At 51.6% G+C, this 22673-nt stretch overlaps 1 protein-coding gene across 4 annotated transcripts in view; it reads left to right on the forward strand.

Moving 5' to 3' along the window:
- Positions 1-3808: 3808 nt before the first annotated feature.
- C20H1orf159 (chromosome 20 C1orf159 homolog) overlaps positions 3809-22673 on the forward strand; it is a 34455-nt gene continuing 15590 nt past the window's right edge. For 3 of the 4 annotated variants that reach the window (XR_012089835.1, XM_073007976.1, XM_073007975.1), the window contains exon 1: positions 3809-3883. The gene's annotated coding sequence lies outside the window, so the exon portion shown is untranslated. The remainder of the gene's footprint in view (positions 3884-22673) is intronic. The other variant, XM_037985244.2, reaches the window with a different exon arrangement.

Below are 22673 nucleotides of genomic sequence, written 5' to 3' on the forward strand. Positions count from 1 at the left end.
GGCTCACCACCCACCTGGGGGGAGAGTGTTGTTTCAAGTGTGGAACTACTAAAACGAAGCTGCCAGTGAGTGTGTGAAGTATTTACTTCTCTGCGATGAACGCCCCAGAATGCCACTGCTGCCTTCCACAGCACCTGCATGTTCCAATTTTTAAGGAACTGCCAAAGGCTCTCTAGGGGCCGCACTGCTCCACACCCCAGCAGTGCATGAGGGACCAGCTGTGGCTGTCAAATCCTGGTCATCTGGACAGACGGTGGCATCTCCTGGTGCTCTGAATTCACAGCCCACTAGCCAACATTGCACACTGTATTTACAAATGCATATGTTCTAACTCCTTTGCAAACACTTTGAATTAACAAAATCTTCCCCACTAAATCACTGATACACCTCCAGACTCATTAAAAGTATAGTTTATCCCTAAAATCTTTTAAGTTTTTCAAGACCCTACATAAATGTAGTAAGATTCCACTTCCACTACAGAGCCTAAATAATTTCCTCATTTGAACGATGATTCAGCAGCAAAGCTGGCCCTCTCTCAGGACAAGTTCTCTTCAGCACTATGAATGCTGGGCTGGGCACGGCAGCTCACAAGGCAGGAGGATCCTTGAGCCCGGGAGGTCGAGGCTGCAGCGAGCTATGATGGCACCGCCACACTCCTGCCTGGACGACAGAGCAAGTCCTCATCTCAAAAACACACCCGCCCCTACAAAACTCCACACATTACAAACATAAAATAGGTTATATTTTTATTTTAATAGAAAAAATACTAGTGCACAACTTAGTTCCCCAACCTTCCCATACCGAATTTGAAATCTGCAGGGAGGAAAGTCCCGTTCAGGGACACAAACAGCCCAGTCGGCAGAGGTGGGTGCCCTCAGCCAGCCCTAAGACGTCTGTGGGGTCTCTGGTGTGCTTCCCTGTGGCCTTCAGACCTAGCATCCCCGCTGTAACCTGAGTATGGGATTCAGCCCAAGCGGCCCTTAGGGTAGTAAATGTCCTTTCTGTTTTAGTCTAGAGATTGTCGTTCAACTTGATGTGACCCTAAGATGTCCTTACGCTTCCACCTGGCCTACTGGAATCCTGCACCCTTTCACGTTCTTGGGAACGTGCACCCCGTGGGGTTCCTCAGGAGACTCCAGGGACATCTCGTGTGGCCTCATCTCCCTTCCCCAGGGAGAGGACTAGCTATCCACTGCCCGCCTGGCAGACGAGGGAATGCCCAGTGCCCAGGCAGCTGCTGTCAGGTTGGCCCAGGCCGGTAGGGGCTCTGCTCCCAGAGGTCGGGTGGGTGCCGGTCTCAGAGCACAGTTCAGCAGGTACAGGGCGGGCCCTGTTGGGGCCTGCAGCCCGGGCCCAAGGCACACACACATGTGCACTGCACAGCTTCCTGCAGCCCCAGGGCTTTGCCCTCTTTCCCCTGACAGGGGCCAATGTGTGGAGAGGTGCAGACCACCGTGAGTGATGGAACAAGGGGCGGGGACGCTCATGCACCAAGCTCCAGCATAAGGACATGGTCACCCAGGGTCACAGTCCCAGGCCAAGCCAAGGGGTAGGGACTTGAAACTGACACAGCAGCTTCTGCACCTGTGAAATGAGCTGTGAAACGCTGGTCTTCAGGAAATAGTCAAGAAAGTGGACGCCAGGCACGGTGGCTCACGCCTGTAATCTCAGCACTTTGGGAGGGCCAGACGGGAGGACTGCTTGAGCCCAGGAGTTTGTGACCAGCCTCGGCAAAACAGACCCGTCTCTACAAAAAATAAAGAAATATGTGCCAGGCATAGTGGCAAACACCCGTGGTACCAATTACTCTGGAGGCTGAGGTGAAGGATCACTTGAGCCCAGGAGGTCCAGGCTGCAGTGAGCCTCGATCACACCACTGCATCCAGCCTGGGTGACAGCGTGATACCCTGTCTCAAACACAAAAAACAAAAAGGAAGTGGAAACACTGGCTCAGCTCCACGATGAGTTGCCGCAGACGACAAGAGCCCGTGGCACAGACTCGACTCCGAGAAGGGGACCGCGACTGTGTCCTCCCCGTGGTCCTCAAACGTCGCCCAGGACAGGTTCCTCTTAATGGGGCCGACACACAGAAGCTGCATGTCCGCGGGCGCATGGCCGGAAACCCTGCAGCTGTCAGCGAACCCCTAGTGCTGGGCGTCCACGCCCAGGCGTCCCACGGCCAGAGGCACTGGTGGCATCAACTCCTCCACAGAGGCCCCGAGAGAACCCTGGGATGGACCCTCAGGCGAACACTGTCCTAAAGAGAAGATACAAACGTGGCTTCCCCACCTGTCCCCAATACTCCTGTTTAGAAAACATCCTCAGGCCGGGCGCGGTGGCTCAAGCCTGTAATCCCAGCACTTTGGGAGGCCGAGACGGGCGGATCACGAGGTCAGGAGATTGAGACCATCCTGGCTAACACGGTGAAACCCCATCTCTACTAAAAAAATACAAAAAACTAGCCGGGCGAGGTGGCGGGCGCCTGTAGTCCCAGCTACTCGGGAGGCTGAGGCAGGAGAATGGCGTGAACCCGGGAGGCGGAGCTTGCAGTGAGCTGAGATCCGGCCACTGCACTCCAGCCTGGGCGACAGAGCGAGACTCTGTCTCAAAAAAAAAAAAAAAAAAAAAAAAAAAAAAAAGAAAACATCCTCACGCTGTTAAGATGGGAGCTTTATTTCCATTGAAATCTCTGGCATTTAAACTTGGGAGGGAATCCGGAAGCGGCGTCCACCAACGGGGAACAACCCCAAAGAGCAAGCAGGACGGGCCCAGGAGCTCCCGGGAGCCAAGGGAGCTGGAGGGTCTGGGGGTTTGGGGGAGTCTGAGGGGTTGGGGGATCTGGGGGATCCTAGGGGGTTGGGGGGTCTGGGGAGGTTAGGGGGCCCCGGGACACCTGCAGCGCCCCCCCACCCTGTGCGCTGGCCCAGCGAGGAGAGGGCCCGGGGACACCGACAGGACCCAAGCCTTTGATGAGCGGACGGACGCCCCCAGTTCCTTCGGGGAGCTCCTTTAAAGGTGTTCGCCGAAAGCTGCGAGAGCCGCGGGACGCACAGAGCGGTCCTTTTCCTCCGAGGGTGGCTCAGAGGCAGAGTTCCGGAGAAACCCACGCGCCCGGCCTGTGCGGCAGCGACGCCACCCGGACCCCGGGACAGCCGAGACTCACGGGGGAGCGTCCTGAGGCCGCAGGGCCCTGGCCCGTCCGAGATGCGGAGCCCCGGGAGCCCTCCGGGTCCCAGCCGTCCTAGCCCCGCACCCGAGCCGGGGTCTCTCCCGCCGCGCTCCGACCCCGGCAGCCGAGGTCCCAGCACAGGCGCCGGCCGCGGACCTCGGGCGCATTTGGCGGCGGCTCGCTAGGCGCTCGGGACGCTCCGTGGGTCTGTCTGGAGGGCGGGGGCTCCGCGCGCCCGCGGCCAAACCTGGTGCAGACGAAGCCGAAGCCACCCCCCCGGCCGCCCCCAAACGCTCCGCCTCCGCCTAAACCTGCGGAACACGAAGGACGCCGACTCTTGGGCGGTCGCCCGGGAGACCCCGACGACGCCCCGCCCCGTCTCCCGGCAACGCCAAGCAGCCGGCGCGCGAGGAATCCTGGGGAATGTAGTCCCTCCCTATCGGGGGGGGGGTCCCGAAACGTACGCCGGGTCTTCCAGGACTACATTTCCCAGGGCGCTCCGCGCCCCGCCCCGGCACTCCACCCACGGCCTCGCGCGACAGTACCACCGGGCGAGGGCGGCTCTCGCGCGGGCCTCCGGGAGTTGTAGTTTTCTATGGGAGCTGCGGGGCCTGGCGCCGGGGCCGGGGCGGAAGAAAGACTACAAGTCCCAGGGGGCGCGGCGCCGCCGCCTGAGGGCGGGGTGTACGAAAGAGAAACTCGGAGGCCGCCCGGGTGAGTGAGGGGCTGGGGGCGGGCGTGAAGGCAGCTGGTGGGGGCGCCGGGGTCCATTTGGGCGGCTGGGTCGGCGCAGGGAGCGCGAGAGGCAGACAAAGGTCGGCGGCCCCGGCGCGGCCCGAGGGACGCCCCCTGCACGTCCCCCATCGTTCAGCGCGCGGAGAAGCCGTCCGCGCCTGGGCCCGCGTCCTCGTCGCCGCCTCCCAGCAAGCCTGGCCGCGTCCTGTTGGGGAGAGGCGCCCAGGCCCAGCGGGACGCCCGGGGAGGGGAAGGGGCGTCTGAGGAGGGAAGGGGGAGCCCAGGGAGGGGCGGGGAGGGGGTCCCTGGGGAGGGGAGGGGCTCCCGGGACAGGGGAAGGGGTCCCTGGGGAGGGGACAGGACGGGCCCCCGGGAGAAGAAAGGGGGCGCGCTCGCCTCTCTTTCCCCGCAGCCGGGAGTGGGGGCCCCGGCGGTCCCCGGTGTCCCAGAAGTGGGCTACGATTCGGGGTCTTTTTCCCGCGAGGCTTTGGGATTTGTTTTTGTCCGTTTGTCACCTGCAGTAGCCGAGGGCTAGTGGGGGTGCAGTTTTTCAGGAGCGCGTCGTTGCGGTGGCAGTGAGTGGATGTTTGAGTTTGGGTGTAATTTAAGCCCAGGTGTTCGGGTGCATTTCTTATCGCATTTCAAAGCAAACGCGGCTTCTTCCCTGGGAAACTACTTTGTGACTGAATTCTTACCCGCCTCGTCCTGTTAAATTTCAGGATGTCAAACTTGGCACCCTGTTTTTGGTTTTCGTTTTTCTTAGTATTACCACAGTGTGCAGAGAAGGCAGAGCTGCGTCTTCCTCTTTTATTTTTCCGTAGGTTACTGCACAGGTGGTGTTTGGTTACATGGGTAAGCTTTTTAGTGGTGATTTGTGAGAGATTTTGGTGAACCCATCACCCGAGCAGTACAAACTGCAACCTGTTTGTAGTTTTTTATTCTTCGCCCCCTCCCACCCTTTCCTCCAGAGTCCATTGTATCATTCTTAGGCGTCTTCCCGTTTCCTGATGGCTTAACCTGGGAAACCCTCGCCCTCGCAGAGGGCGCCGGTTCCGAGCCCCGGAGTAGGGGCGGCCGCCCGGGATGTTCAGTGATGCGCCCAATTACTCAGGTTTCCGTTCCCCGTTTGCGTTCAGCCAGGATCCGTCACGGCCACGTTGTTTTTAACTTACATGTTTATGGATTATACAGAAACGTTCTTTTCCTGACACACACACATCCCGCCCCCAGTACGCCTCCTAAAAGCTGGTCAGGCAGGTGTCTCCACGCGCAGTCACCTCAGCGCTGGGGTCCACAGGCAGCATCCCGGGAACCCCCGAGATACCTCCCAGCACCTCCCTGCCTTGCCGCTGCTCTCCACCTTAGCTTTGACTTACTGGGTAGCTCATTTAAAGAACAGCTGTGGATGCTGCGGTGTGAGATCGCTTGAGACCAGCCTGGGCAACATAGGGAGACCCCGTCTCTATAAAAAATACAAAATATTATCCAGGCATGGTGGCAAGCGCTTGTGGCCCGTTAAAGTAGGTTGCTAGTCAGACATGAGCAGGGCAGAAGAGGGCCCCTCTACCAGGGACATTTGGCTGGTAAGTGAAGGCGGCCTTGGCCGGGCGTGGTGGCTCACACCTGTAATCCCAGCACTTTGGGAGACGGGGGGGGGGGGGGGGGGGGGGGGGGGGGGGGACGGTGGGCGGGTCACAAGGCGAGGAGTTCGAGACCAGTCTGGCCAATATGGTGAAACCCCATCTCTAATAAAAATACAAAAATTAGCTGGGCGTGGTGGCCTGCGCCTGTAGTCCCAGCTACTCGGGAGACTAAGGCAGGAGGGAATTGCTTGAACCCGGGAGGGGGAGGTTGCAGTGAGCCGAGATCGCGCCATTGCACTGCAGTCTGGGTGACAGAGCGAGACTCCGTCTCAAAAAAGAAGGCCTAGAGGGAGCGTGGGCACAACTCCAGTAAACTCTGCGCATACTTCATTCCAAGTGCCGGCAGCTGTGTGTGAGGATGGCTTACCCCGAGGGAAGAACTGGGAGAAGTAACACACCCCGGAAGGCTGCCAGTAGAAGACCCTAAGTCAAAGGTCAAACCACACACTTGATCTCTCAGGTCCTCTGCCTGGCCCTCTTCCAAGGGTGCTTTATTTCCTTTCATTCCTGCTCTAAAGCTTCTTCATAAACTTGCTCCTGTTGTAAAACTGCCTGGGTCTCTTCTGCCTCCTGCCGCTCAAATTCTTTCTTCGGAGGAGGGAAGAACTGAGATTCACTGCTGCTAACGTGCTTTGGTGTCAGAAGTGGGATATGTTCTGCCACTAACAGTCCCAGCTACTCGAGGGACTGAGGCAGGAGGATCACTTGAGCCCCGGAGGTGAGACTGCAGTGAGCCGAGATCACAACGATGCACTCCATCCTGTTTCACAAAGAAAAGAAAGAGCCACCTCTTCTCACCACTCCAGCTGAGGATTGCATGTGCTGAGATGGAGCATGGAGCTCAGGTGAGCCCGCAGAGCTCTGTTACCTGCAGAATGTATCTGAGTCGCGGCACCAAAGTATGAGCGGTGGCCTCAAATCTCGCCGCTTCAGAAGAAAAAATTCAGTGGAAGGACATGAGGCAGAAGGAGAGACTGAGGCAAGTTTTAGAGCAGGAGTGAAAGTTGAAGCTTTAGAGCAGGAATGAAAAGAAGTACCCTTGGAAGAGGGCCAGGCTGGCTCTGTGAGAGATCAGGTGCGCGGTTTCACCTTTTGACTTGGGGTTTTATACGCTGGCAGGCGTCTGGGGTCTTGCGCCCCTTCTTCCCTGATCCTTCCTCAGGGTGGGCTGTCCACCCAGGCAGCAACCTGCTGCACGTGGGAGGGAGCATGTGCTGTGTGTTCCCTGGAGGGAGGGAGCATGCATGGTGCGTTCACTAGAGGGAGGGAGCATGCACGGTGTGGTCCCTGGAGGGAAGGAGCATGCGCGGTGTGTTCACTGGAGAGAGGGAGCATGCAACCTGTGGTAACCGGAGGGAGGGAGCATGCGCGGTGTGGTCACCGGAGGGAGGGAGCATGCGCGGTGTGGTCACCGGAGGGAGGGAGCATGCGCCCTGTGGTCACCGGAGGGAGGGAGCATGCGCCGTGTGGTCACCGGAGGGAGGGAGCATGCCCCGTGTGGTCACTGGAGGGAGGGATCATGCGCCGTGTGGTCACTGGAGGGAGGGAGCATGCGCCGTGTGGTCACTGGAGGGAGCATGCAAGGTGTGTTCCCTGGAGGGAGGGAGCATGCGCCATGTGTTCCCTGGAGGGAGGGAGCATGCGCGGTGTGGTCCCTGCAGGGAGGGAGCATGCGCGGTGTGGTCCCTGGCGGGAAGGAGCATGCGTGATGTGTTCACTGGAGGGAGGGAGCATGCGCCGTGTGTGCCCTGCGGGAGGGAGAATGTGCCGTGTGCGCCTTGCGGAAGGGAGCATGGGCCGTGTGTTCGCTGGAGTAGTGCTCATGCTCACCTGAGGCGTTCTTCCCTTGCCTGTCAAACGTCCCTGGAAGGTCATAGACCAGTTACACGCCGCCATTTTGCCTCTCAGTGCACACGCTACCGGTTTCGGGTGTTTTCTAGCTATTGGGAGCTGCCTTTCCCTGGCGCTGGCTGCGACCAGTTCTTTTAGAGAGACAGTTTCTAACAGCCACCTGACCACCTGATGCTGGCCTGACTTTCCTGGTGGGGGTGGGCCCGATCCTGCCCTGCTCCACCTACGGCAACAGCCCGACTTGGGTGTGCTGAGCCCACGGGTAGGTGGGCAGCGTCTACCGTGCACGTCAACAAAGGGGGATGTCTCCTTCACAGCCCATCAAGGGGTTTGCGGTATTTGTTTTCTATCAAAGCAGGAGAGGGGATCTTTAGATAGAGAGGCCTGCGTTTAAGGCTCCCAGACAGTTCTCGTTGGGCCCTTAAAGCTGTGTTTCACGTTGGCTTCCTTTGCTTGCTATGAAGAAGACCAGCATTAGCTACACGGATGCAGCGGAAGCTCCAGCCGGCCCTTGGTGCTGTTTACCGGGGTTCGGCAGCGTGAGAAGCCCGCCAGTGGGCCCTCCCGCCTCCCTGTTCAGTGACTGCTGCCTGGAGGCTGGCGTTACAGTGAGCGTGGGTGTGGTCTACCCACTGCCTCAGCCTTTTACAGGTTGCTTTTACAGGGTTGTTTTGCACGATGATACTTATTTAAAATCACAGCGACCTAAGGCATCATTTTTCCATTGAAACGAATTCTTTTTCGTTGTTGTTGAGACGGGGTCTGGCTGTGTCGCCCGGGTAGAGTGCAGTGGTGCCATCGTGGCTCACTGTAGCCTTGACCTCCGGGGCTGAAGAGAGGCTTTCACCTCCGCCTCCCAAATAGCTGGGACCACGGGTATGTGCCACCAAGCCCAGCTTTTTTTTTTTTTTTTTGGTAGAGATGAGATCTCACTTCCAGGCTGGTCTTGAACTCCTGGGCTCAAGCGATCCTCCCACCTCGGCCTCCCAAAATGCTGGGATTACAGGCCCGAGTCACCACACCTGCCCTGAAACCAGTTCTTCTAAGGGAAAATAAGAGTGGTGCAACAGTGTGTAGCACAATTTAAATTCTCACTAACTTTTTCATTGACTTGTAGAAATTTTCACCCCATTATGTAGCTTTGTGGCTCCAGTGAGATTTTCAAAATAGAAAATGCATTTATTTAGTTACTGAGGCATAATTTACATGCAGTGAAACACACAGAGCTTGTGTCCAGTTAACTTGTTTTGACAAAGGGTTCACCTGCATAGCCCAGACTCCTGTCGTGATGGAGAATCTGCCTGAGACCCACGGAGGCCGTCTGGCAGGCTGTTCCAGTGCCTGCCTACCGCGCAGGACCAGAGCGCTGACTCTGAGTGTTAGGAGTCACATGTGCGGGCGGTTTTGCGTTTACCACGGTTCACACAGAGAACTGTTTTGCAGTTTCCTCTGAGGCGCTGCACGAGGAGCTGCTGTGGGGCGCGCTGTTGCGGGCTCATGGTCTCTCAGGGCGCTCCGGTGGGTTTCCAGTGTCTGAAGACCTTGGGCCTATTTTTGTGCACATGTTTGGTGGGCAGGTGGTGTTTTTCTTGGGAACGTGCCCGGGGGAGGCGGCATCCCAGGTGTGAAAGTCCCAGTGGTTCCGTGTGTCCCCACAGTCGAGGGGCCGAGTGCCGTTTGGTGGTAGAGGCTTTAGTTTGCATTTCCCCGATGCTCACCCGTGTCGGGCACTCCACCCACCTGTTGCCATTCGCACACATTTTCTGAGTGTCCGAGGACGTCTTTTGCCCAATTTTTGATGACCAGATTGTGAAAGTCCTTTATATATTCCATATACAGGGCTTTTGTTTGGTACGTGTACTGTGAATATCTCCCATTGTTTGATTTGCCTGTTCATTGTATTACTGGTGTTGTAGACTTAGAATAAAATCCTAAGTCCCAGCCGACTGAACGAGCTCCCTCTTGGCCAAGGGGACCCCAGAGAAACCTTCAAAATTGAATTTCCGGCCATAAAAGGGTGGGAAGTTGGACACACCTGGTTATACTCGGTTTGGACACAACTGACCAGCATTAATGTTAAAGTGGTGATCACAAGACTGACAGACTCTGTGGCAATAAGACGCCAAGTTATAATCAGGACCTAAGGCTGTGCCAGGCAAGGGTTAAATAACACACACACACCCCGACACACACACTTAAAGAATGAGGCTCCAGTTCCTTTTCTCTAGCAGTTAAGCAGGCACTGGCCTGAGATGAGCAGAATGGAAACAGTGATGGCTCGCTGCCAGGCACTAACTGACTCCCTGTTTCCCGGCCATAACTACAGCATCAATTTCCGTAACTTCTTTCTGGTAAGACACGGCCGACCACGGACTGGTTCTGAAGGTCCATGGAGGACGTGACTGGCGTGACTTCCAGGCCCCGCCTCACCTTTGGCCATACAGGGCCTCATTGTCTTACATGTAAATGTCTCACCTCTCAGTGAACATGGGTCCTACGTTACACGCATGTTTATCCAGTGCACATGCATTCAGACACGCAGGAGAGAGGAGCGCTTGGGTCCAGGAGTTCAAGACCAGCCTGGGAAACAGCAAGGCACCCTTTTTACCAAAAAATAAAAATAAAATTAGCCAGATGTGGTGGCAGGCATGTAGTCCTAGCTACTTGGGAGGCTGAGGTGGGAGAGTTGCTTGAGCCCAGGAGTTCAAGATGGCAGTGAGCTGCGATCGCACCACTGCACTCCAGCCTGGGCAGCAGCAAACCCCTATCTCTAAAAGAAAGAAAGAAAGACATTTTAAAAAGGAGGAAAGGAAAGGAAACTGTTCCCATTAAACACTAACTCCCCGTTCCTCCATGCCCCCAGCCCCTGGTAACCACCATTGTCTTTTCTGTCTCCATGAATTTGACGACCCTGGGAACCTCATGAGTAGAATCATATGGTGTTTCTCCTATTGTGATGAGCTGCTTTCACTTAGCATAGTGATTTCAAGGTTCATCCCTGTTGTAGCATGCATCCAAAGTTTCTTTTCAGGACTATAGAATATTCCACTGTGTGTATAGACCACGTTTGGTTTATCCATTCATCTGTGGGTGGACACTTGCTCCCACCTTTTGGCTGTGGTGGACCATGCTGCAGACGTGGGGGCCGTGGTGGACCATGGTGCAGACGTGGGGGCCGTGGTGGACCATGCTGCAGATGTGGGGGCTGTGGTGGACCATGCTGCAGACATGGGGGCCGTGGTGGACAGACGTGGGGGCCGTGGTGGACCATGCTGCAGACGTGGGGGCCATGGTGGACAGACGTGGGGGCCGTGGTGGACAGACGTGGGGGCCATGGTGGACCATGGTGCAGACTTGGTGGCCGTGGTGGACCATGCTGCAGATGTGGGGGCCGTGGTGGACAATGGTGCAGACTTGGTGGCCGTGGTGGACCATGCTACAGTCGTGGTGGCCGTGGTGGACCATGCTGCAGACGTGGGGGCCGTGGTGGACCATGCTGCAGACGTGGGGGCCGTGGTGGACCATGCTGCAGACGTGGGGGCCGTGGTGGACCATGCTGCAGACGTGGGGTCCGTGGTGGACCATGCTGCAGACGTGGGGGCCGTGGTGGACCATGGTGCAGACGTGGGGGCCGTGGTGGACCATGCTGCAGACGTGGGGGCCGTGGTGGACCATGCTGCAGACGTGGGGGCTGTGGTGGACCATGCTGCAGACGTGGGGGCCGTGGTAAACAGTGCTGCTAAGACATGGTTGTACAAACATCTCTTGGAGTCCTGGTTTTCAGTTCTTTGGGGTGTAGACCCACAAGTAAAGTTCCTGGGTCATAGAGTAATTCTGTGTTTAATTCTGTGTGTGTGTTTAGTTTTTGAGAAACTAACATACCGTTTTTCACACCATTTTATATTCTCAGCAGCGTGCACAAGGGTTCCATTCTCTCCACATGCTTTCGCCAACATTTATTTCTGTTTTTTTGGTAATAGCCATTCTCATGGGTGTGGAGTAGTATTTCATTTTGGTTTTGGTTTGCATTTCCCTAATAGTTAGTGACATTAATCGATACTTTTTAATTGAAGTATTTAGCCATTTGTATTTAATGCCGATATTAGAGTGTTTGGGTTGGAGTCCCCCATCTTTATGTTCTATTTTATTTTTCCACCTCCTTTTCCCTGCTCCTCCTTTTTCCTTCCTTTTTTGTAGGTGAATTGAGTTGTGTTTTTTAATTCAATTTTATCTCTTCTGCTGACTTTTTAGTTCTGCCTCTTTGTGTTGTTTTTTAAGTGGTCCCTCTGGAGATTAAATATGCACGTTTAGCTTAGTGTAATCCATCTTTAAAAATATTCCTGTACTTCACAGAACCTTAGCGAACAGACTCCAGTTACACTCCGTGCTCTCGTCGGCATGTATTTCACTTCTAGGTATGCTGGAAAATTCTACAACACACTTACTATTATTATTATTAATTTTATTTTATTTATTTCTTTTGAGATGGAGTCTTGCTGTGTCACCCAGGCTGGAGTGCAGTGGTGCGATCTCGGCTCACCGCAGCCTCCACCTTCCCGGGTTCATGCCATTGTCCTGCCTCAGCCTCCCAAGTAACTGGGAGTACAGGCGCCCACACCACACCTGGCTTAATTTTTTTTTTTTTTTTTTTGTATTTTTAGTAGAGACGGGGTTTCACCGTGTTAGCCAGGATGGTCTTGATCTCCCTACCTCGTGATCCGCCCGTCCCGGCCTCCCAAAATGTTGGGATTACAGGCATGAGCCACCATGCCCGGCCCACACTTATTATTTTTACTTTAGTTAATAGTCTAATATTAAGGGTTTATTTATTTTTTAAATCCAATGCGTTTACTTTTTTTTTTTTTTTTTTTTTTTTTGAGATGGAGTCTCGCTCTGTCGCCCAGGCTGGAGTGCAGTGGCCGGATCTCAGCTCACTGCAAGCTCCACCTCCCGGGTTCACGCCATTCTCCTGCCTCAGCCTCCCGAGTAGCTGGGACTACAGGCGCCCGCCACCTCGCCCGGCTAGTTTTTTGTATTTTTTAGTAAAGACGGGTTTTCACCATGTTAGCCAGGATGGTCTCAATCTCCTGACCTCGTGATCCACCCGTCTCGGCCTCCCAAAGTGCTGGGATTACAGGCTTGAGCCACCGCGCCCGGCCCACTTTTTTTTTTTTTTTTTGAGTTGGGGTCTTGCTCTGTCATCCAGGCTGGGGTGTGGTGGCACGATCATGGCTCACTACAGCCTCAACCTCCTGGACTCAAGCGATTCTCCCACCTCCCTCCTGAGTAGCTGGGATCACAGGCATGTGCCACCGCGCCTGGCTGATTTCTGTAAGGGTTTCACCGTGTTGCCCGGGCTGGTCTCAAAACTCCTGCCTTTGATCCTCCAGCCTCAGCGTTCCAAAGTGCTGGAATTACAAGTGTGAGCCACTGCTCCTGGCCTTTACTTCTTAAATTGAGAATTTCTATACAATTTTACGGTAGTTGGCCAGACATGCTGAACATATTTGTTGAATGTTGCAGTTGAAAACCGTCAGACACCAGTTTATTCTGGAGTCAGAGGGCCTGGCCTGGGCCTATCCGTGCCGCCTACTCACCGTGTGGTCTTGTTCAAGTCTTTTCCTTATCTTTAAAGTGGGGCGATAAGAGGCATCGTTGACATTAGTGAAGACAGATCCCTTCGCGTGGGGTCTGGCGCGTGGCAAGTGCTCTATAAGTGTTGGTTGCTGCTGTTGTTGGACAGTGAACAGGTTTACATCCCTTGGAGACCCAGGATCTGTAGCACAAAGAGACTCGTCCTTTCAGCCCGTGCTCTCCACGTTCTGTGCTGCCAAAGCTTTTTTGTCTCCTTTGAGACAGGGCCTCGCTCTGTTGCCAGGATGGAGTGCAGGTGCATTCCTGGCTCGACCAGCTTGAATGCACCTGCACTGTGGCTTCGAACTCCCGGCTTGAAGCAGTCCGCTCGCATCAGCCTCCCAGGCAGCTGATATTCCAGGTGTGAGCCACATGTCCAGACCGCAGGCTTGTTACTGCCCAGAGCTGAGCCCCTGGGAAGCAACACCAGTGCCCACCGTCTGGAAACTAAAATCACCTTGGTTTCTGGATACAGAAAGCCATACGATGGGGTTCTTCTTCCAGTGTGAAAGAATAAACTTCTAACAGAGTGACCTTGCCATGGCGCAACTATAACCCTGGACAGAGTGTGAGAAACAGCTCCCTGAGGGCCGTGGAGAGGGGCAAATTTTGGAGGCAAGTTTAGACTTGAAGGAAGCAGCCAGCACAGTTTCCTGTTTTTGCATCTTTGCCCTGAGGGCAGCCACAGTCCCCACATGATAGTGTGAGGTGACTAACGCACCGACAGAAAGTCTGCTATCTCGGCCTGGCGCAGTGGCTCATGCCTGTAATCCCAACACTTCGGGAGACTGAGGCAGGCCGATCATGAGGTCAGGAGTTGGAGACCAGCCTGGCCAACATGGTGAAACCCCGTCTCTACTAAAAATACAAAAAGTTAGCCAGGTGTGGTGGCGGGCTCCTGTAATCCCAGCTACTTATGAGGCCGAGGCCGGAGAATCGCGTGAGCCTGGGAGGCAGAGGCTTCAGTGAGCTGAGATCTTGCCACTGCACTCCAGCCTGAGTGACAGAGCGAGACTCTGTCTCAAAAAAAAAAAAAAAAAAGTAAAAAGTCTACTATCTGGCCGGGCAGCTCACTCCTGTAATCCCAGGATTTTGGGAGGCTGAGACGGGAGAATTACTTGAGGCCAGGTGTTCAGGACCAGCCTGGGCAACACAGTCTCTACGAAAGAATAGAACATTACCTGATTCCCAACTATTTAGGAGGCCGGGGTGAGAGGATCGCGGCCACTGCATTCCTGCCTGGGCGACAAGGCAGAATGTGTCTCCAAAAAACAAACAAACAAAAAAGAAAGTACACTACCTTCCTTGTTCCAGGAGCAGGCAGGGGAAGGAGCGAGGCACCCATAGCCACTTGAAAATGAGAGTAGAAGCCCCAGAAAGAATCAGAGAGGAGGAGTCCTGTGTGTAGATGCCACTTGTTTCTGGCAAACCCCTGACCCCTGCGTGCACTCCGTGCCGTGTAGTGACCTGAGCCACCGCTCACCGCAGGTGTGACAGCGTTTGCAGTTTGAATCTAATGAAATTAATTGCCTGCTAAGTAGAAACATGGATTCTCTTCAGAGGAATATCTCAGAATCCAGTGTCTCCACAATGTGACATTTGCAATGTGTGGGATGCAGTTCAAACTAACATATGAAGAGCCGGGAAAATGTGCGCCCTTCTTGAAGGGAAAGATGGCAGACATGAATCGTGCTCTGACCTAGCTGCTGGGGTCATCAGAAAAGCACTTTGGAGCAGGCTTAGTGACTGTGCTCAGTGAAGAAAAGGGAAATGCACGCAGAATGAACAAAGTGCCGGAAATCTCAGCAGAGGAAACATGTTTAAATGAGCCAAATGGGAATTTTAGGTCAAACAAATACAAGATCTGGCTGGGCGTGGTAGCTCACACCTGTAATCCCAGCACTTTGGGAGGCTGAGGCAAAGAATCGCTTGAGCCCAGGAGGCGGAGGTTGCAGTGAGCCGAGATTGTGCCACTGCAGTCCAGCCTGGGGACAAGAGCGAAACTGTCTCAAAAACAAAAACAAACAAAAAAACCAAGATCTGAAATTTTATTTTGTTTATTTTATTTATTTATTTATTTATTTATTTATTTATTTATTTGAGACAGGGTCTTACCCTGTCACCCAGGCTGGAGTGCAGTGGTGTGATCTCGGCTCACTGCAACTTCCGCCTCCCGGGTTCAAGTGATTCTCCTGCCTCAGCTTCCTGAGTAGCTGGGATTACAGGCACTTGCCACCACGGCCGGCGATTTTTTTTTTTTTTTTTTTTTTGTAGAGAGAGGGTTTCGCTATGTTGGCCAGGCTTATCTCAAACTCCTGACATCAGGTGATCCACCTGCCTCAGCCTCCCAAAGTGCTGGGATTACAGGTGTGAGCCACTGCACCCAGCCAAGATCTGAAATTTTAAAATTCACCAAATGAATATAGCAGAAGGGAAATAACAGAGAAAATAGGCAGAGTCCTCAAAGACAGAGGAATAGAAATTGTCCAATCTGTGAAAAAAAAAAAAAAAAAAAAAAAAGGTGGAAGTGATTGGAGGGAAAAAACAAAACAAAACCATGAACAGAGTCTCAGGGACCTGTAGGGAAATATCGACAAAATGTCTAACGCTTCAGAGACCTGAAGGGAGATATGGACATGTCTAACACGCAGGTAATTACAGAGGTCCAGGAGAGGAGTGGCACAGCTGATAGAAGAAGTACTTGAAGAAACAGTAACCAGAAACTTTCAAATTTGGTGAAAGACATAAATTTATAGTTTTAAGAATCCCAAACAGGATAAATGTGAATAAAACCATACCTGGACCTATCACTTCAAAATTTTTTTTTTTTTTTTTGAGATGGAGTTTTGCTCTCATCACCCAGGCTGGAGTGCAGTGGTGCAATCTCGGCTCACTGCAACATCCACCTCCCGGTTCAAGTGATTCTCCTGCCTCAGCCTCCCGTGTAGCTGGGACTACAGGCCCACACCACCACACCCAATTAATTTTTGTATTTTTAGTAGATACGGGGTTTCTCCTTGTTGGCCAGGCTAGTCTCGAACTCCTGACCTCAGGTGATCCACCTGCCTTGGCCTCCCAAAGTGCTGGGATTACAGGTGTGAGCCACTGTGCCCAGCCCCAAAACTATTAAAAACTAAAAATTAACTTTTAAAATCTTGAAAGCAGCCAGAGAAAAATAACAGATCACACACAGCACAGCACTGTGAAGACTGTGAGCTGATTGATAAACCGTGAGCTGACAGACCCTGAGCCGACAGACCCTGGGCCGACAGAGCCTGGGCCGACGGACCCTAAGCCGATAGACCGTGAGCTGATAGACTGAGTCTGTGAGATTTAAAAAAAAATTTTTTTTGATACAGAGTCTCTGGGATTAGGGGCATGTGCCATCACACCCAGCTAAAAGATGCACTTTAAATATAAAAAACACAGGTAGGCTGAAAGTGACTGCAAAAACCACACACACACATATACACACACACACACACATACACATATACACACACATGTACGTGTGTGTGTGTATATATATAATCAGGCTGGAGTGGCTTTTGTTGTTGTTGTTGTTGTTGTTTTTTGAGATAGAGTCTCTGTCTCCAAGGCTGGAGTACAGTGGCATGATCTCAGCTCACTGCTACCTCCACCTCCTGGGTTCAAGCGATTCTCCCACCTCAGCCTGCCAAGGAGCTGGGACAACAGGCACATACCACTTTACCCAGCTAATTATTGTATTTTTAGTAGAGATAGGGTTTCACCACATTGGCCAGGCTGGTCTCAAACTCCTGACCTCAAATTATCCACCTGCCTTGGCCTCCCAAATTGCTGGGATTACAGGCATGAGCCACCGCACCCAGCCTGGAGTGGCTATATTTATGTAACATGAAATCAGTTTCAAGATACGGAGTGTTACCAGAGAGAAAACAGGGGAGGGAAGACATCAGTTATGAATGTGCCTAATAACAGAGCCTCAAAATACATGAAGCAAATCCAACAGAATTAAAAGGAGAAATAGACAATCCCACACTCATAGGAGGAGATTTTCACCTCTTTCTCTCTCCAATTCTTAGAACAGTAGACCAGAAACATCTGAAGACATGGAGGGTCTGAATAACGCTATCATCATCTTGACTTAAGTGGTATTTATAGTAAGTTACACATATCAGGCTGCACGTGGTGGCTCACACTTGTAATTCAGGCACTTTGGGAGACCGAGGCAGGTGGATCACCTGAGGTCAGGAGTTCAAGACCGACCTGGCCAACATGGTGAAACCCCATCTCTACTAAAAACACAAAAATTAGCCGGGTGTGGTGACGGGCACCTGTAATCCCAGCTACTTGGGAGGCTGAGGCAGGAGAATGGCGTGAACCCAGGAGGCGGAGCTTGCAGTGAGCCGAGATCACGCCATTGCACTCCAGCCTGGGCAAGAGGAACAAAACTCTTCTCAAAAAAAACAAAAACAAAAAGTTACACATAGCAAATACCAAAGTGCACATGGTACATTTTCCAGCACAGACCAACTGCTGTGTCCTAAAACAAGTTCCAACCAATTTTAAAAGAATCATACAAAGTACACTTTCTGAGCACAAAGGAATTAAATTAGAAATCAACAACAAATAAAACAGGAAAAACTCAAATGTTTAGAAATGAACCCACTTTTGAAGCAACCCTGGGTCAAAGAAGAACTCAAATGGGAAATTAGAAAATATTTCCAAGCTGGGGCCAGGCGCGGTGGCTCACACCTGTAATCCCAGCACTTTGGGAGGTTGAGGTGGGTGGATCACAAGGTCAGGAGTTCAAGACCAGCCTGGCCAGCATGGTGAAACCCCATCTCTACTAAAAATACAAAAAATTAGCTGGGCATGGTGGTGCACACTTGTAATCCCAGCTACTCGGGAGGCTGGGGCAGAGAATTGCTTAAAAACCCAAGAGGTGGAGCTTACAGTGAGCCGAGATCGTACCACTGCACTCCAGCCTGGGCGACAGAGCGAGACTCTGTTTTAAAAAAAAAAAAAATTTCCAACTCGGGTGGGGAAAAAACAGAAGAAGAAAATATATTTCCAACGGAATGATAATGAAAATATAACATCAGAATTGTTGGTGTAGCTGAAGCAGTACTTAGAACTCTACAGCTGTAAGTGCATGTAAAGGCCTGAAAACAGAGACCTGAGATTCACTTCCGGAAGCTAGGGAAAAAAGAACAAATAAACCCAAAGCCAAAAAAGGGAAATAAAGAAAAATATAGAAATCAATGGCATCAAAAGCATGAAAGAAAAAATGGAGAAACTTAACAATATGAAAAGCTGATTTTTTCCCTAAAAGATTGGAAAGATTGACAAACCTCTACCAAGAATGGTCAATTTTAAGAAATGAGAGCCAGGCGAGGTGGGTCACACCTATAATCCCAGCACTTTGGGAGGCATAGGCGGGAGGACTGCTTGAACCCAGGAGTTTGAGACCAGTCTGGGAATCATAAGGAGACCCTGTCTCTACAAAAAAAAGAAAAAAAGAATTTAATGAGCTGGGCGTGGTGGCTCGAGCCTGTAGTCCCAGCTACTCAGAAGGCTGAGGTGGGAGGATCGCTTGAGCCCAGGAGGTTGAGGCTGCAGTGAGCTGTGATCGCACCACTGCACTCCAGCCCAGGCGACAGAGAGAGACCTGTCTGAAAAGCAAACAAACAAATAGAAAGATAGGCTGGGCGCAGTGGCTCATGCCTGTAATCCCAGCACTTTGGGAGGCCAAGGTGGGTGGATCACTTGAGGTCAGGAGTTGGAGACCAGCCTGGCCAACATGGTGAAACCTTGTTTCTACTAAAAATACAAAAATTAGGCATGGTGGCGTGCACCTATAGTCCCAGCCACTCGAGAGGCTGAGACACAAGAATCGCTTGAACCTGGGAGGCGGAGGTTGCAGTGAGCTGAGATCATGCCGCTGCACTCCAGCCTGGGTGACAGAGTGAGACTCAGTCTCAAAAGAAAAAAATAGAAAGACAGCACAAATTGCCAATATCAGGAACAAAAGAGGCACTATTTCTAAGGATCTTATAAACATTGTAATAGACTATTGCCAGCCATGGTGGCTCATGCCTGTAATCCCAGCACTTTGGGAGACCGAGGCAGGAGGATTGATTGAGCCCAGGAGTTCAAGACCAGCCCTGACAACATCGTACTTCAGTTTTGTTTCATAGTGAGACCCTATCCCTACAAAAAAAAAAATCAAAAAATTAGCCAAGTGTGGCAGCACTTGCCTGTGTTCCCAGCTACTTGGGAGGCCGAGGTGGGAGAATGACCTGGGCCTGGGAGACTGAGGCCGTGGTGAGCTGAGGTCACACCACTATGCTCCAGCCTGGGTGACAGAGCGAGACCATGTTTCAAAATATTAGGTGACTATTATGACCGATTTTAGGCCAGTAAATGTAGCAATTTCAATGCAATGGATAAACTCTTGGAAGAATGTAACTGGTCAAAAGTGATGGAAATCTGCATGGCCCTCTTTCTGTTCAGGAAATTGAATTCATTACCAGAGAACCTACCTACCAAGAAAACTCCTGGCATACATACATGGTTTCCTGGTGAATTCTAGCCAACATTCAAAGAAGAAATCACAATATTCTTACACAGTCTTTCAGGAAATAAAATAGGAGGGGGAACGGGTGCTGTGACTCCTCCCTGTAACCCCAGCACTTTGGGAGGCTGAGGTGGGAGGATCCCTTGATCGCAAGAGTTCAAGGCTGCAGTGAGCTATGATAGCACCACTACACTCCAGCCTGGCAACAGAGTGAGACCCTGTCTCTCTTTAAAAAAGGAGGGCATATTTCCCAGCTGGTTTTATGAGACAATATAACCCAATACCAAAACCTGACAAAGACATCTAAAAAAAAAATTATAGACCACTATCCTTCATGAACACAGGCAAAAATCCTTAAGAAGGTATTGGCAAGTGAAATCCAACAATAGCCTAAGAGGGCAGCACCCCTCGGCCAAGCATGGTTTATCCCAGTGATACAAGGTTGTTTTGATTCATAAATCAATCTTTGTCACCACCATGTCACTAGAATAAAGAAGGGAAGGACAAACAGTGAAATAGGTGCAGAAAAGACATTTGGAAACATTTATACCTGTTTTATGATTTTTTTAAATAAACCTCAGCAAACTAAGAATAGAAGGAGTCTGATACACAGGCTGAGTCTGATACACAGCCATCTATGAAAAACCTACACTAGACATGGTAGTTTTAATGCCGAAACATTGAGCAGTTTATCCCTAAAATCAAGAACAAGGATGACACCCATTCTCACTCTTCTGTGCAACATTATACTCAAAGTCCCAGCCACTGCGATAAGGTAAGAAAAAAGGCAAGTTGAAGTCACAAGGATTAGAAAGGAAGAAGTAAAACTATTTATTTGTAGATGACATGATTGTTTATGTAGAGGACCCTAAGAAAGCCACAGAGAATTGCTAGAACTATTAAGTGAATTTGGCAAGATTCCAGAAATCAAGGTTAATGTGCAAAATTTTATCGTTATATAGTAGCAGCAAACTATTGGAAAATGAAATCAGAAATTCCATTCCATTTGTAATAACAAAAAGTAAAATACTTGGTAATTACCTTGATGAAAGATATACAAGACCTATTGACTGAAAACTATAAACACTGCTGAGACACACAGAAGAAGACGTGGAGGGATGATGAGAGAGAGCATGTCCCTGATGAAAAGCCTCAATCCTGTTCACACCTCAGCTCTCCCAGCCAAAATCGCAGTAGGCTTTTTTGTAGGAATTGAAACAATGAGTCTAAAATAGGAAACACATGTGACCTAGAATTGCCAGAGCAATTAAGGAAAGCAGAGCTGATTTCAAAGTTTCTATTCTAATTACTGCATCAGTAATCCCGTCAGCCATGGTATCCCTGAAGAGGAGACACACAGGTGAGTGGAACAGAATAGAAAGCCCAGAAATAGACCTCACATCTATAGTCCATTGATTTTCAATAAAGATATCAACATAATTCCACATGGAAAGAAGTCTTTTTATCAACTGTTTATATATAAGGAAAGAAATGACGTTTGACCTGCATTTCACCATACACAAAGGTGACTCAAAATGCAAAAACTAAAACCGTAACACTTCTGGAAGAAAGCAGTAAATCTTAGTGACCGTGAGGTCAAGGCAGAGGTTTCTTAGGACACAAAAAACAAGAACCGCAAAAGGAAAAATTGATGCATTCAATTTTATTAAAACTTTCATTAAAATTAAAAATGTTTGCTCTTCAGAAGATGTCCATAAGAAAATGATAAGACGGGTCAGATGCGGTGGCTCATACCTGTAATCCCAGCACTTTGGGAGGCCGAGGCAGGCGGATCACGAGGTCAGCAGATGGGGACCATCCTGGCTAACACGGGGAAACCCTGTCTCTACTAAAAATACAAAAAACTAGCCGGGTGAGGTGGCGGGCGCCTGTAGTCCCAGCTACTCGGGAGGCTGAGGCAGGAGAATGGTGTGAACCCGGGAGGCAGAGCTTGCAGTGAGCCGAGATTGCACCACTGCACTCCAACCTGGGCGACAGAATGAGACTCCATCTCAAAAAAAAAAAAAAAAAAAAAAAGTAAGACAAACCACAGGATGGAAGAAAATATTTGCAACACATAAATCTGATGAAGAATATGTGTTTTAGCCGAGCGCGGTGGTGATGCGCACCTGTAGTCTCAGCTGCTCAGGAGGCTGAGGTAGGAGCATCGCCTGAGTCCCGGAGGTCAAGGCTGTAGTGAGCCACGATGGCGCCACTGCACTCCAGCCTGGGCGACAGAGTGAGGCCCTATCCGCCACCCCACCCCACCCCGCCAAAAAAGTGTATGTTACAGCTCCACCCGATTAAACAAAATGGGCAGAAGATATGAGCAGACACTTCAGAAAAGAAGATACATAAGTGGCTAATAAGCGCATGGAAAGATGCCATCGTTAGTCTTTGGGGAAATGCAAACAACACAGACTCCGGCATATGCACGGCACCCTGCCTGCGCCCACACTGCCAGTGGGAGGGCAAAGATCCTGCACGTGCACGACACCCTGCGTGCACCCGCACTGCCAGTGGGAGGGCAAACAGCGCAGCCCCTGTGGAAGGTGGCTGCAGTTTCTCAGAAAGTTAAACGTGCACCTCCCTGTGGGCCAGCCACTCTGCTCCCAAGAGAAATGAAGACAGATGCCCACATGAGGACATGTGCCAGGGACTCTGCCGCAGCTTCATCCAGTCACCAGGAACTGGGAGCGGCCCAGGCACCCACCGGCAGACGATGGGTGAAGGTGGCGATGTTTGGCCACACGGTGGAAAAATCCTTCGGCTGTGGAAAGGAAGAAAGTGCAGATAAAACAACATGGAAGGATCTGAAGGTCAGTGTGTGCAGCCCCTTTGTATAAGACCCTAGAAGATACAGCTGCAGTCCCGTCAACTTCTGGGTGCCGGGAGCCCAGGCTTTTGGGGGCCGCAGCGAGCGCTGGTAGCTGCGTGGGACCAGGCGCCGTCCCAGTTGTGGTGGCAGCTTCAAGGGGGTGGTCAGACTCACCCGCTTGTGTACTGACATGGATGTGGTTTATTGTATGTAAAGTACACCTCTGTAGAGTTGACTCAATAGCAGATGAAGGTGTTGGTT

The sequence above is a fragment of the Chlorocebus sabaeus genome, chromosome 20 (genome assembly GCF_047675955.1).
Source record: "Chlorocebus sabaeus isolate Y175 chromosome 20, mChlSab1.0.hap1, whole genome shotgun sequence".
Classification (NCBI taxonomy): domain Eukaryota; kingdom Metazoa; phylum Chordata; class Mammalia; order Primates; family Cercopithecidae; genus Chlorocebus; species Chlorocebus sabaeus.